The sequence below is a fragment of the Plecotus auritus genome, assembly GCF_963455305.1.
Source record: "Plecotus auritus genome assembly, chromosome: 7".
Lineage (NCBI taxonomy): Eukaryota > Metazoa > Chordata > Mammalia > Chiroptera > Vespertilionidae > Plecotus > Plecotus auritus.
Window position 1 is genome coordinate 159138957 of NC_137774.1, and position 15097 is coordinate 159154053.

A 15097-nucleotide genomic window follows, 5' to 3' on the forward strand; every position below is an offset into this window, starting at 1 on the left:
ACCGTTTTCCATTTTCACTGCTTTCCCCAGGGCCCTGACTTCCATCCTCCCTTGTTCTAGTTTTGATTTTACTAGTATCTGAAAATCCACAAATTTGTGTCTGCAGAGTCCAATTAAGTTGATTATCAAGAGAAATGGGAGATTCGTTCTCAGCCTCAATGCAATCCTGGTGCCAGGCAGTTGCAGCTGACACAACCATTAGATAGTCCCGTTTCTGCACAAGTCCCACACATGTTCTAACATATGGGTCTTCTGGCCCCCAGGCCCGCAGCTCAGCACATCACCATCCAATGCTCGGAAGACACCGCATTTCCTTTTGCTGAACCCCAGCGAGTGAGGACACCGTACTCTCTGCTGAGGCGTCCAGTCCATTGATTTTGCTGAAAAGCCCCTTAGCAGTCAGGGAAGAAGGTAAGGCCTTGGGGATCACAGTACAGGGGCTTCAAGAGGAAGCAGAGCAAATATTCAGTGTCTTCAGTTATTTCCTCACTTCCAGCTTAATGATAAACTATCTCTCTCTTTCTCTCTCCCTGTCTCACCAGAAAATGCCTGATACAATTCCAGCATAGTTATTAGGTTTACTTCATCAAACATTTTTGGAAATGATAAAAGTCAATCCAATGAATGGCTAGAGTAGTAATGAGTAAAATTCTATCGTGCACATACCAAAACCAGGAGCACTCAAACCAAAGTCTGGGCTGATGACCAGGAGTGTATTGTTTTAAAGCAGCTTATACAGTGAGGAGGCAGTGACAGTTTATTCTTCAGAGGAATTGGTTATAATGTTAGTATTTTCTTAAATCAGAGGGAATTGGTTAGTAGTGACCTCAAATCACTTCTGGGAAGCAACTTAATTTTCTTTAATGACTTCCAGAGGCATAAACAAGAATTAACCCGGGCCAAGATATCTTGCAAAATAAGCTCAATTGAGCTGTGGTTGCATGACTAGACTGGTTTTGTGTGCTCCGGGAACTTTAAGGCTGCTATGTTTGTTTTCTGTTTTTACCAACTTCTATGTAAGCCTTTCAGTTTAAGAGATTGATGTAAAATGTTATCCGTACAAAATGAATATCAGCTTTGTTGGTAATCTTGGCATATTGGCTCATTGTCTATCCTTCTGTGATCCTCACTTGTGTCTAAACTTGCAACCAGCTCTGCTGTTTTGCTGTCTGGCCACTGGTATATGAACTGCATGAACTTCTCAGTCTTGTTTTCACTGATTAAAATTCCACACTCATAACAGTCATTATGACCTGTATTTCCATGGTTTTAGTTCATGATTTTCTTAGTTGATGCTTTATGGGCCCTAACAACAGTGGAAATTAGCAGGGTCTCATATGTCCGTTTCAAGTTGGTTTGTGGCAGGAGCCTGGATCTGCTGGTAGATTTATTTATTTTTACAATTTTAATCTGTTGGTGCTCTGGAAGGTTTGTCAAATACCAGCAGGTTTACTAAATGAGAGGGTCTTTCCTGTTACCCAAAATGATTATCTCTTAGTCCTTCCTGAATTGCCTTATCAACAATTCCTATTGGTTGCAGATATCTGGAATTTTATTCTTTAATGACACCAACCATATTACAGGCAGAAAAATTCTCAGATTTATATAAGCAGTCATATAAACGTTATTTATATTTACTCACTTGATTAGAATTATAATTAAATAAGCGATTATTTCTAAATGTATTAAAGTACAGAATAAAATCCATACTAACAAGTAAAGGGACAGATATGCACACACATTTCTTTTACTTAGTGTAAATATTTGTGGTGGTATGCGGGGAATACGATGCACATTAGCATAGAAAGTATCTTTGAAAACACTTGGAAAAGGGGATGAGAAAATGCAGGCCAGGTGTACAGAACCGAGGGCTAATTTTAGATGCTATAAAATTATGTTCTGACATAAACACCTAAGTAAAACTCAGCATCTAACATGTGAGGAAACTGTGTTTATTAAAATCAGTATACACAATGGTGACCAACAATAAACTCCCAGGAGGAAAATCTTTTGTAAACACAGTTATACAGGTGTTAGGAAAGGATATTAAAATAGATATCCAGCTGGCTCTATTTATGTATTTTAATTTTCTATAAACTATAATTTTCCCTGATATTAGAAAAATACTGTTTAAACAAGGTTAATAGTACTTCCAAGTAGATATATGATTTATGTGGATAGAAAAATAAAAATGTTTGATAATTCCTTTCTGAAAATAACTTAAAATTAACTTTAAAAGAGTACCTTCTTATCAGAAGTGAAAAAGCCTGAAGTAGATTGTTATCCTTATTTTGGGTCATATCAAAATTATTATAGCAACAGGCACACTGTTAAAATTTTTGCTGTCACCTAATTCAGACTTTGCTAAAATGGCATGGGCACTGAAATGACTAATAAATACACTGTCATATTCTGTTCTTAGAAATCAGGATTGTTAATCACTACAACCATCCAACCTGTGATTATACTCTCTTTTTAAAAAACTGAAAATCCGAGGAAAAATGGCATTTTGATGTAATTGAGATTATGTTTATTCATAGATTATTTTGTTCTCTTTAGAGCTGCCACATATCTGGATAAGACTGAAAAATTTAGCAAAATATTAACATCTTTCCAAGTGTGTAAATGTTGATTGCGTTTTGTGTTTCACTCTAAATGTTTGGTAAACTATAGTTTTAGCTACAAAATATATATTATGTCGCCTTATTATCTTTGAAGTTATTTTTGACTCTAGCATTCCAAAGCTAGAATATTATATCTTTTGAAGAGAAAGAATAAATATAGTAAGGAATTTTAGAATTGGAAGAAATTAAAATAAGGTAGCCAACATTAATATTTGTGGCTAATAATTTTAAGAATTAAAAATGTACTTTTATAGATCATATGTGGTATTTATAGTATAACAAGTACCTCTGCCTTATGCAATAAATGCTATTTAATTTTCTCTCAATTAAACAGCCTTAAACTCTAAAATCATTAAAATTAAAATGAGAAACTTTACAAGGGATTACCTGTTAGTCTCATTACTAGGTAGCACATTCTTTGAAGTTCTCCTGATTGGAATCATAAAATAAAATAAATTACTTAATATAAATTTTAAAGTTATTCAAAATGTTATTTTTGCTGAAGATATTTATTATGCAGATTCACTAAAACACTTCTGTAAGCTTAGAAAAATATAATGGGTAAGTTGTATGAAGCAATTTTAATCTCTATTCTAATTTTACCTAAAAATGAAAATGGGAAATATATCCCATCTCCTTTAATGTAGAAATAAATAAAATAGAGTTATATATAACAAGTTGGCAGAGAATCCATGTAAGGAAATTATATAATTTAATGGAAGAATATAAATTTTATCAGAATAAGTGGAAAATAACTCTATAATATCAAGAAATATAAAGCTTACTGTCATAAAAATCTATTTCCCTAATTTAATATAGTATAAGGTAAATACATTTTCAATAAAATTAAAACAGTAATTTTTATCTTTAGACAAAATAATATTAAATATATGTTAAATGATAGTTATTTAAAAGCAACCCAGAAAACATAAAAAGAAGCATATCAGGTCTATTGTTTATTGATCATTTATGACATTTTCTTGATCACCTTATATATTTATAATTGATCTATTGTTTCAGTTCATTGTTTCTCTCCATTTTCCCCACAGTCCATTAAATAATTAATTCTCTCAATTTGGATTACTTTATTTTTTTAATTCAAGAATTTCCATTTAGTTTCTTTGAATAGATTATAGTTTTGTGGTAAACTTCTACATTCTTTTAATGATTTTTGAACATATTAGGTACAGTTAATTAAAGTTTATTACTGATAACTTTAATATTACAGTTCTGTGTAGATCTGATCCTATTGTCTTTATATTCTGTTCTGGAATTTAAAAAAAAATTATATAAGTCATGAAAATTACTTCCTTCTAGTGAATATTTACCAACCCGTCCTTTCTTGTAGCTAAACTGGAGACACATCACACAACCTGGTACTGACTAAACAGATTCCACACTGGGTTATAGTTCTTATAATACTCAATTTACATCTCAGCTTGCTTATTGCTAGTCTGAAGATGTCTTAGAGTCTCAATTGAGAGCATGGAATATTTACTGGGTTACTACTTAGAACTTCATGGGTAAATAGGATTGCTTTATCAGTTTCAAGGGGGAGCATAGTGTTATGTATATTTTATCACAATAAAAAATTTACAGATTTAAGTTGGTAGTCAATAAATTAAATTTAAAATGATATTATTTACATACTTAGTATTGAATCCCTTTAAGAATTTTCCCACAGTGAATGCAATCTCAACCACATTTAACATCTGTGAACACATTACATTAGTCATTCTTTCCATTTCAATGTCATAATTATTCATATTTTTCTTTCACATATTTGGACTCAGATATAAAAAATGCTATCCTATGCGTTGAGGAGGGCCAAAAATAAATTAAGTTATATGTTATTTGCCTAATACAGTAAGCAAAACTAAAATTATTATAAAGAATTGAGAGAGGAGGTCATAGATGAGATGGACCTGGAAAGAAAACAGAAATGTTTCCATGCTTATTCAAATTTGTAAACAAAGAGCACAGTTTGCCTTCAATAATGGTGTGAAAATACGTGAATCATTTTATTAAGTGCTCAAACATTTAAAAACATACCTAGAGATATATTAAAAGTAACTATTTCAAATTCAAAATGTTTTCTTTATAGGCCATTTTTGCCAATTCACAATCTCAGCTAAAATGTTGTAAGACTTTTCCCTTAATTTATTCTGCAATGATAATGCCTTTAGGTCTATTTTCCTGGTTCAACAAAATACAAATTCCAAAGTCTGTAAAACAACATGGAAAATAATTGTATATCAGTTTCAAGTGGATCATTATTTTTTTCCACTGTAGGGGAAAGCTTATTTTGCATCCAGTGGAGTCATGGAGAGTAACAATCTACAATACAAGGGAAGATGGGCAACATGTTTTTCGGCAATCTGAACATTGCTATGATCTTTATGCTCCGATGACATCTTTCTGTGGTATTTTACATGGATGCAGCACCTTGCACTGAAAGAAAAATGCCACCAGCTTAATAATGAAATCCCTTAACAGTATTTCAATCAAGTGTAGTAGCAGAAAGAATCAATATCCTTCTTTAACTATAGTTCCAAAATTGCATGGTTTGGCAGCAAAACAAAGCCTCTTGATTTGACATATCCTTCCCCATAATCATTGAAACTTCAGCTCTGGCTATGCCTAATCTAAAGGTACTGTGATATTTGAATGTCATTTCTATTGAACAGTTTTACTTTTTTAAAAAGAATCACCTCCTGTCTTCATTTTAAGCAAAAACAAACAGTGCATAAGCCTTACAAAACTACATAATAGGGGATTGTCACTGACTTATAAGATGAATCTAACAAAACTAATAAATGAATAAAGAAGTCACTGGCAGTCTAGTATCTCAAGTATATTAGCAATTACAAAAAAACCAGGAGATCCAGAATTAAGGGGGGGGGAATCTCTCAGAGATTATTAGCTAAACTGTAATTATTTTAAATAGTCATATTGAAGTTCTTACTTTACATGCTTTTTGCATATTATAATCTAACTTTTAAAAAGTCATTTTACCTTCACCTTTGCATTTCTATTATCATTCCTGAATTGTTGAAGGTCATGAATATCTTTCAGTTTTCTATTTTAGAATTGGCGCCATGGCACAGGTTCATGTGTTTGAAAGAGAAATTCATTCATTTTTGGTCTGCATGCATCATTTTGAAATTACTCTCCTTAAACAATTTCAAATACACGTGGGTTTCAGTCCATTGACAGTTAATCATGGTGTACCACTTTTATTATTTTCTATAGTCACCACAGTTCTTTGTATCTACTCTCCAAAGACAATCATTTAATAGACACAAATATTTTTTTCCAAAGATCTAAATGAAGTCAACATGTTTGGACCTTTTTATCACAGATCCATTATTTTTTTTTTTATTTCCTGTTTTCATTTATAGACCTGTACAAATTGCCACAAGCACTTAATTTCACCAACAGGTATAATTGTACCTAAGAACTGCATTTAATCTATTGACAGTACAAATATTTTAAGTATATATTTCAAAAGATTATTATTCACCAGTTATAAAAACTTTGACACTATCAAGGTCACTTTGTATAAATATTTGAAGGAACATTAGAAAAATAATATCTTTTGCTGATTGTTAACTACTCCAAGTCATGATGCAACTAGTAACAAGTAGTGTGGCAAAACTGAACTAACTTTTTAAAAATATGTTTTTATTGATTTCAGAGAGAGGAACGGAGACCGTGAGAGAGAGAAAAAAACATCAATGATGAGAGAAAATCATCAATCAGTTGCCCCCTTCATTCCCCCTACTTGAGACAACAACCGGGCATGTGCCCTCCTGGTTCCTGGGTTGATGCTCAACTGCTGAGCCATGCTGGCTGGGCTGAACTAACTTTATAAAATGATAATCAAATAAAGTATTTTGCAGGAAGAAAGTTTTATTATACCAAGTACTTAGGATCCAACTATGGATATTTGGCCACTGCTCTGCTCTAGGGAAGTTTTATAATAACAATAATATTGCCATAAAATAATATAATGGCAGACAAAATGGTAATTCTCTGTACTGCTTGTGCCAAATTCTTGATAATTCTAAAAAGAAGAAGCAGATTGAAATGAGATACTCCTCTGGGTTTTCACTTTAACACTTTTCTTAAAAGTGTTAAACCATGGCACTTATCCCAAATGAAATATTTACTCTAAATCAAAATGCAACAAGTGAAAACTAAAATGTGTAATTTTCTTGGCATTAGATGTGTTGATCTTGAAAACACTAGAAATAGTTATATTGAAGAAGCTAGTTATTCATATTAGAAAAGGAGCAACTATTAATATATAGGTTAAGATAGAAGAAATATTTATATAGGTTTATTTTAATAACTAGGATAAGAACCAAACTGAGAAGAAAATGTGTGAGATCATTTTTCAAGTTTTCCTTCCACAAATAGTCTAAATATTTTTTTCCATTTGCCGTTAGACCGTGTGGTTAATGTGTAATTTAAAAAATAAGATTAAAAAATTCAGGAAAATCTACAAAGACAATTAAAATGTTCTATTTTACCATGGTACCATATTGTATTTTACACTAGATTTTTTTAAAAACTTACTGTTGGGTTTGTTTTACCTGGTATATTCAAAACCAAATGATTACTCAGTTATATTCCTCATTAATTCATGGTGGCAAAATTTAAGGTTTTAAAAAAAATTATAATAGGTTGGGGCTTTTTTTTTTCCAAAATATCTCTATAATCTTCAGAAATATATGGTAGTTTCTCTCTCTTCTATGTTCTTATATTACCAAGTTTCCAGAAAAGACAACAATATAAGCTCATTTTGTCAAGCACTGTTTTACTCAAAAGCCATGAAGGGCACCAAGTCATAATAAATCTAAATGTCTCAGTGTTAGTTTCAAGACACTTTTGAGATCTTTTTAGAAAGGAATGAAGAGTACGTAGTGAGCCATGGAGATTGGAATTAAAGACAGTAGACCGACTTTTAGCATTACGATCATGGGCAGTTGAACTTACCATTTGAATTTGCTTTGTTCCTGTATAAAATTGAAATAGTTCTATTTGTTAGCATGCTTTCAGGGGCAAGTTATAGAAAGGCCAACTGAAAAAAGCTTTAACAGTAAAGAACTTTATTAACCCATAAAGGAGGGCATTTAGGGATACTTCTTGGTTAGAGCCAATCTGTGTTCTGACCCTGTTTCTCTCCTACTGTCCTGTCTGCATGTTCTTCCATATTCTGGCCATGTCTCTCAGTCTGGCTTCCCTCAAGGACAGAAGTTCCCGCCCAGAAACCTTCAGGATCAAATGTTTCCTTCGTCACATCAGCAGGAAGAAAACAATACATATTACTCTGAGATTTCTTTTTAAGATTGAGAAAGTATAGAATGTCCCCAAAAATGTATACACACTTTAACAGGTGATAGCTCAATTTTGAAAATGAAATATATTTTAGTAAACACTGCCTTTATAGTTATTCAAAGTGTGTGTATACATTTTGGGGGGACACCCTATATATTTTAGGAAATCTCTAGCAACACAATGGACTAATTGATAGCAGCAGGGAAACGCAAGCTAAGCTAGCCTGATGGTGGACTGGACCCAGATCTCACGTGGAAAGGAAACTCTGGACATTGGCTGTAATTTTAGCTCTACTGAAGCCCCAGCTACACTTCTTCTCTGACTGGACTAAGAGAAATGGGACTTTGGAAACCAAGGAATATAATGGCATGGAAATAAAACTTTTTACTATACCTCATCCTCCCCCTGGGGGTCTCTGAAAATGCTTATCCCACCAGTACCCCAAGGACGCCACTTCCACTTGCAACCAGGGGAGATTGGCCCCTCTCCTATCCTGTAACATTAGGAATGAGAATAGTAATGGTCATGGTGTCTATTCAATATTCATTGAACTGTATTTTTCATCAAATCTCTGGGTTGTTTTTTATAAATTTATATTCTCTTTTAGTCATATTTATTTTCTTGCCCATATATTAGAACAGTATAGTTGTGATATTTGTAACTGCTAAGTGCCAGGCTCATTGCATTATTGTGGCAGGTTAAATCTCTATCTCTCTATCTCTATCTCTATCTCTATCTCTATCTCTATCTCATCTATACTCTTTATTTCTCATAATTATATTTAGGACACCTTGAGTCTATGAACTTTAATGAAAGGGACCAGTATGCTCGTTACAGGAGTCTGTTCTTCACTTTAAGATATTCATGGTCAATACTGGCTTTACTCTCTAAATTAAGCTTAATTAACCCTTATATACATTATTGCTTTCCCCTCTCAGTAAGTCTGTTCTTTCCCTTAAATTCCCACCCAAAACTGGAGCAACCTCTAATTGGACAATTCCATTTCTAAGTGCTCACTTTAAATCCTTGTTTAAATATTGTGTGCAATGGCCTTTTTAGTTCATTAATTGCTTTATAATTATATCTATTCATTGGAAATCAGATTAAAAGCAATTGACTTATTTACCAAATCCTGAGAAATTAGGTATATTAGTTTCCTAGAAATGCTGCATGAAGTACCAAAAGTTGGGTGCCTAAAACAATAGAAATGTATTGCCCTGCATTTCTGGAGGCTGTAAGTCCAAAATCAAGGTTTTGGCAGGGTTAGTTCCTTTTTTTATTTTTGTGTTTTTGTTAATACTCATTTGAGGATTAACAAAAATAAAATTTCCATTGATTTTTTTTTTGAGGGAGTGGAAGGGAGGAATGGAGGGAGAGAGAGAGAGGGAGAGAGAAGAGAGAGAGAGAAAGAGAGAGACAGACAGACAGACATTGATGTGAGAGAGACACATTGATTGGTTGCCCCCTGCATGCATCTCACACTCACACCAGCTGGGGCAGGAATCAAACCAGTGACCCTTCCGTCCATGGGCTGATGAAATATCCAGCCAGGGTAGGGTTAGTTCCTTCTGAGAGCTGGGAAGAAGAATCTATGATTTTCTCCTATCTTCTGGTAGCTTCAGGCCTTCCCAGGCTGATAAGATGGTGTTTTCCCCGTGTCTGCACATTGTCTTTCCTCTGTATGAATCTTTCTTTGCATTCATTCATTTTATTTTATTTATTTTGTAAAGACATTAACCATATTTCACTAGGACTATCCCTCATGAACTCATTTTAACTGAATTATTTCTGTAAAAACCCTATTTCAAAATAACATCACATTATGAGATATGGGGGTTAGATTCAATATGATATCTTTTTCTTTAAATAATTTTAAATGTATTTTTCAATTACAATTGACATACAATATATATTATATTATATTATATTATATTATATTATATTATATTATATTATACAACATAGTGATTAGACATTTATTTACCTTATGAAATGATCTCTCTCATAAGTCTAGCATACATACATAGTTATTACAGTATTATTGACTGTATTCCCTGTGGTATACTTTCCAAGCTCATGACTGTTTTAATAACTGACAATTTGTTTTTCTTTCATCTCTTTCACCTTTCACCCTCCCCGTAACTACGCTCCCATCTGGAAATTATCAATTTGTTCTCTGTATCTATATAGAGTTTTTTCAATAGCAAGTTTAAGTTCACAGCAAAATTGAGCAGAACATACAGAGATTTTCCATACACCCCCTTTCCCAACATTAATGTTAATGTAGATTTCCCCATTAACAACATCCCCCTCCATAGTGGTGCATTTTCTAAAATTTATGAACCTATATTATTGACTCATCATTATTACCCCAAATCCATAGTTTACATTGCGGGTCTGCCTTGGTGATGCACATCCTATGGATTTGGACAAATTTGGACAAATTATATGTGTCCACCATTATAGTATCATACAGAGTATTTTCAGTGCTTTAAAAACTCTCTGTTCTGCCTATTTATCTCTTCCTCACCACAAATATATCTTTATTTTAAGGACAGAATTCAACTCATAATAGGGGAAAAATTTTTAATCAAAGGATCAAAAAAAATGAACTGCTAAAATTGACTTATTGCATATTATCTTACAGCATAGGCTTATGAAAAAACTAGAGGCCCAATGCATGGATTCATACACATTGAAAGGAAATTAATTAGAAGAAATATTTTAGAGGCTAGGGAGGGACCACAGAGGGCTCTAGGTCATGTCCTGCCCATCTCGCCCAGTCCTGATCAGCTGGACCCCAGCAGCAAGCTAACCTATCAGTCCCCCCTGGTGGTCAGTGCGCATCATAGTGACTGGTCGAACTCTCAAATGAACAGTCGGACACTTAGCATATTAGGCTTTTATTACATAGGATAGGTAATAACATGTAGACAAGTAGCCTTAAATTTGAGAAAAATAATATTAGAAACAACTATATGCATTTATCTTCTTTAAATGAAACTCTATACTTGGAGTATGATGATAAAAAGTAACATTATTAATTAAATGTCCCAAATCAAATACAATTCCATTTCATAAGAGCTTTTGCAAACAAACATTTATTTTGTACATTGAAAAGGCTGCCATAGTCTAATTTTTTTCTTCCAAATTTTTAAAAACAACCCATCCTTCTCACCAACCAGTAATCACATAAACTAAATTTGGAAGAAAAGTCTTTTGTTGTTTTTTTCTGACACCATCTTTCATGTTTGGAGTTTTGTCTTTAGTATTTCACAGCCTATAAATCAAAATCCTTGAGGGACTACTGCCATTCTAGCCCAGGGACCTGATTTGGAATGACCCCAAGTTCATTGATGGGGTATATTCTCCTAAACTCTGCATTGGCAGTTTGCTGTGTCATCAATCTTGTTCAGCTGAACAGCACAACAATTTGTCAGGATTGTACCACATAAATGATAGCAAAAGGTTACTGTTAGGTTATGAAGTTTTCTGACAAATGCAACATGCCATGGTTTATATAAGTGTAAAACAAACCTTAAACTCAAGAATTGCTTTGTAAAGGAGACTTCTGCCTCTGTTTTATAGAGATATTTTGAAGTCCAAGTTTATATACTTCAGGTTTCAGGGATGCAACCTGAACCATAGCAGTTGACTACATTATATCTTTTATAAGGTCATCTAATACTAGAGGCCCACTGCACAAAGTTTGTGCACTCAGAGGGGGGTCCCCCAGCCTGGCCTGTGCCCTGTCACAGTGTGGGAGCCCCACAGTCGATCACCCCAAAGAGGGAGGCCCTGCCCACCCATCCGGGACTCCTCGATGGATTGCCCCAAAGAGATAGGCTGGAGCCAGGGTCCTGCCTCTGCGCTGTGCGGAGCAGGGACGTGGGACCCCCAGGACCCCAGGCAGGCCTCGCCATGCAGAGCCAGGGGACCCCCAGGCAGGCCTCGCTGCACAGAGCAGGGAGGAGGCAGGACTCCCAGACAGGCTCCGTGCCATGCACACAGTGTCAAGCCCAGCCCCGCCCACTTGTGCAACAGCCATCTTGTGACAGCATGAGGGCATCACTACATGACGACCACTTAGGCTTTTATTAGTAAGGATTCTTTTGCTGAACTAGGTGATGCAAGAGTTTTGATATCAACCTCAATGTCAAAGGCACAGGAATATGGTTCCATTATTCTTAGGAGTAAAGACCTATGAGAATTCAAACCAATTGGATTATCATGTATTTGGCATTCTTTTCGAACCAGTACAAATGATTTACAAAGATGTGTAGGATTTCTTTTTAAGTTGAGGATGAGAATATGTTGAAAGACTGCTAATCCATATTTTTTGTTATTTTTATAATCTACTTATACTATCCAGAAAATAAAAATTTGTCAATTCTCACAAAATAAGTTGTTAATAAAAAAGTTGATAAAGCCTCAGTATTTTCATTCTAAACTTTGATATATAAAATATTCTCTTAAAACATTTACCTCTTTCAGAAGGTATGTAGAGAACATCAATGCAAATTTGAGAGATTTGTTAAATACATTGGGAAATCAAATACTCATGTAGTTGAGGAAGCCTGAAACTCATGTTCATATGTATTACTTATCTTTAATTAATCACAGTACTTAGTCATTGTACTTGCTTTTATAACTTGGTCCTGTTCATTTTGGGGGGGAATCTATTTAAAGATATTAATTTATTTTATTGCCTATTAATGTAATTTTAATGACACATTATATAAAAGGTCAAAATATTAATATAAAATTAATAGTAGATTTTTCTATTATGGTTTCACCCGAATTGTCATCAACAAAGGGAAATTTTACATTAGAAAGATCACAGACTTCAGATACAGATATAGGACAGGGTTCTGCTGTCCTGCCTTGAATTTTGTGCAAACTTCTTAGCCTTCTCTTCATGTGAAAAATAAAAGATTGAAAGTTGCATTCTAATGTTCTTTTAGTTTTAAATTTGTATCCAGACCTAAATGTTAAGGCCCTATCTCATGGTCAGACTCTGTTATTACAGAGGTATAGCACTTTCCAGGGTTTAATGTCATTTTCATTCATTGAGGTCCAAGGACCTCAGAAATTAATGGGAAATTGGTCATATGTCATATGTGACTTTTCTTGGCTTGACCCACAGAATTCTAGTCATGATCAAGACAGGCCTAAAGGAAGGAAAAATCAGTGGTATGCATACTATATAGACTATCATGATGATTTAGTTCACCAGCCCATTTTCAGTCCTTCAATTTTTCATCCCAAGAGACACCAGTCTGCATAGGTTCAAGGATGCTCTGTATGAATATGTGAAATTTAAAGTCAACATATCAGTTTACTAATAATGAAAATAAGTACAGACAATTATTGTTACATATAAAACACATGTAGTTCTACTATTTCAATGTTGAGGTAACTATAGCATTCAGAGTATTTCACTGCAGAAACTGCACTTAAAAATAATAAGAAATTAACAACCTTATAGTTGCAAAAGCGTTGTATTAAAACCCATTAATCCGCCCAAACCGGTTTGGCTCAGTGGATAGAGCGTCGGCCTGCGGACTGAAAGGTCCCAGGTTCGATTCCGGTCAAGGGCACATAACTTGGTTGTGGGCACATCCCCAGTGGGGGGTGTGCAGGAGGCAGCTGATCGATGTTTCTCTCTCATCGATGTTTCTAGCTCTCTATCCCTCTCCCTTCCTCTCTGTAAAAAATCAATAAAATATATTTAAAAAAAACAACAACAAAAAAAAACCCATTAATCCATTCTCATGTAGTGGTGTGCATTGCCTATTCTGATTGTAGGGTCATTCTTATTACTACCTAATTTTGAAAGCACAAATATAATCACCATTTATTATCCAAAGTAAAATAAGAATATGCATCTTTATTGGTTTTTATTCTGCAGGTCTCTCCTGTTATCTAAATGCAAATATGTTATTTTGTAACTGTTAATTTGGCATTATATGACTAACTTATTTCAAGGAGTATTTAGAAATTTTATTTAGCTATTTTGTCCCCAAAGCCCAAAGCAGTTATTTTCAAATCTATGCACAAGACATTATTATCAAGAGGTAGTTATTATTGGGTCAACAGTCAATTTTAAACATATCTTGTGCATAAGAGCTATGCTCAGTTATTAAAGAATAAAAGTAAAATCACTCACAAATAAATGCAAAATACAGAACATATGGTAATTGTGCACATGTAAGATATTACAGTAGCAGAGACATCCAAATGTGTGACCCATATTCCCAGCTGTATGTGTGTATATACATGAATAACTGCCATTATTATTATCATTACTAGAGGCCCGGTGCACAAAATTTGTGCAAAGGGGTGCGTGTCCCTCAGCCCAGCCTGCACCCTCTCCAATCTGGGACCCCTCGAGGGATGTCCGACTGCCTGTTTAGGCCCGATCCTAAATGAGCAGTCGGACATCCCTCTCACAATCCAGGACTGCTGGCTCCCAACTGCTCGCCTGCCTGCCTTCCTGATTGCCCCTAACCGTTTCTGCCTGCCAGCCTGATCACCCCCTAACCACTCCCCTGCCAGAATGATTGATGCCTAACTGCTCCCCTGCCAGCCTGTTTGCCCCTAACTGCCTTCCCCTGCAGGCCTGGTCTCTCCCAACTGCTCTCCCCTGAAGGCTTGATCGCCCACAGCTGCCCTCCTCTGCAGGCATGGTACCTCCCAACTGCCCTACCCTGCTGGCCATCTTGTGGTGACCATCTTGTGTCCACATGGAGGCAGCCATCTTGTGTGTTGGAGTGATGGTCAATCTGCATATTACTCTTTTATTAGATAGGATATTTGTCATTACTTGAAAAAAGGACCTGATAATCTTATAGACATTTATGAGGTTTTGACTATTTTAATATATTTTGCTCAAACTGAAAAAGGCTGTAGTATTTGGGGCAGAATTTATGTGTCTGAGCTTCTCTGATTTTTTAAAGGCAAATTCAGCCTAACATCACTGGTCAATACAGAAAATAAGTTCTTCAAAAGGATGTCCCTACCAAAGAAATTGGATTTACATGAGGTACTTTTTCTGTGTAAATGATAGGATTACCTAAGTATTCACTGAATCTCAGAATAAATACCATTTCATTTGGCATATAGATGTG

At 34.7% G+C, this 15097-nt stretch overlaps 1 protein-coding gene across 9 annotated transcripts in view; it reads left to right on the forward strand.

Annotated features, from left to right (window-relative positions):
- Window positions 1-15097, forward strand: part of CDH18 (cadherin 18) — a 727687-nt gene that overhangs the window by 276661 nt on the left and 435929 nt on the right. For 4 of the 9 annotated variants that reach the window (XM_080682135.1, XM_080682142.1, XM_080682144.1 and 1 more), the window contains one exon: window positions 264-411. The exons of the other annotated variants lie outside the window; for them this stretch is intronic. The gene's annotated coding sequence lies outside the window, so the exon portion shown is untranslated. The remainder of the gene's footprint in view (window positions 1-263; window positions 412-15097) is intronic. 9 annotated transcript variants of the gene reach the window in all.